A 796-nucleotide genomic window follows, 5' to 3' on the forward strand; every position below is an offset into this window, starting at 1 on the left:
TCCGGCGTTAGCTTGCTTTAGCACGAGCAGTTTGACTGTGTCATGAAAGGATGCTATCCGCAACTTGGCGTGTATCAAGCCCTCAATGAGCTCGGAGGATCCGTTCGCGACGCGAACCGAAGAAGTTGAACACGGCCGAATAGCGAGCCCCATTTTGCGAGCTGCCTCGGAGGAGATGAATCCATCAGCCGTGCCCTTGCAGTCAGCACCGGAATCGATAAGTGCGCTGCAAGGCGTTTGGCATAAGAATGCGCCAAAAATCATGGACTGTGAGGAGCCAATACTGTTCAGCTGAACCTCTTTAGCTGGCGGGTCATACCAAAGCTGGATAGGCCACGGGATACCGGGCATTTCCTGACGACTACCATCGTCTGCTTTCTCTAAGAACAGTTTCGTCCCTACGGCATATGTTTTTAGCAGCTGGTGTCCTGCCGCTCGCATGCGTCTTTCAATTTGAGACCATTTCGGTACTACAAAAACCGCTGAAGTGGTTTCGGGACGCATACGCTTGCAGCGCAGGTAATGCTTATGCCAAAGCTCAATTTTTGTGTATGGGGGATTTGCCCAGACAAACTCGCCAGAGACATCGGAGGTCAAGAACGAATTTGAAGGGGAGGCAAAGCGTGTACAAAGACTATTGTCGCCAGAGTTGTTACAAGCAGCGTCAAAGGTGAACTGCCGTCCCAACATGTTCTCCACGTTACGAAACTCGTCCGGGAGGAACATGTGATCACAGCTAAGCGGATCACAAACGGGCAACAAGGACTCTCTGATTTTGCAGCTAGCCGAGTCCTTA

The sequence above is a fragment of the Volvox carteri genome (genome assembly GCF_000143455.1).
Source record: "Volvox carteri f. nagariensis unplaced genomic scaffold VOLCAscaffold_65, whole genome shotgun sequence".
Classification (NCBI taxonomy): Eukaryota; Viridiplantae; Chlorophyta; class Chlorophyceae; order Chlamydomonadales; family Volvocaceae; genus Volvox; species Volvox carteri.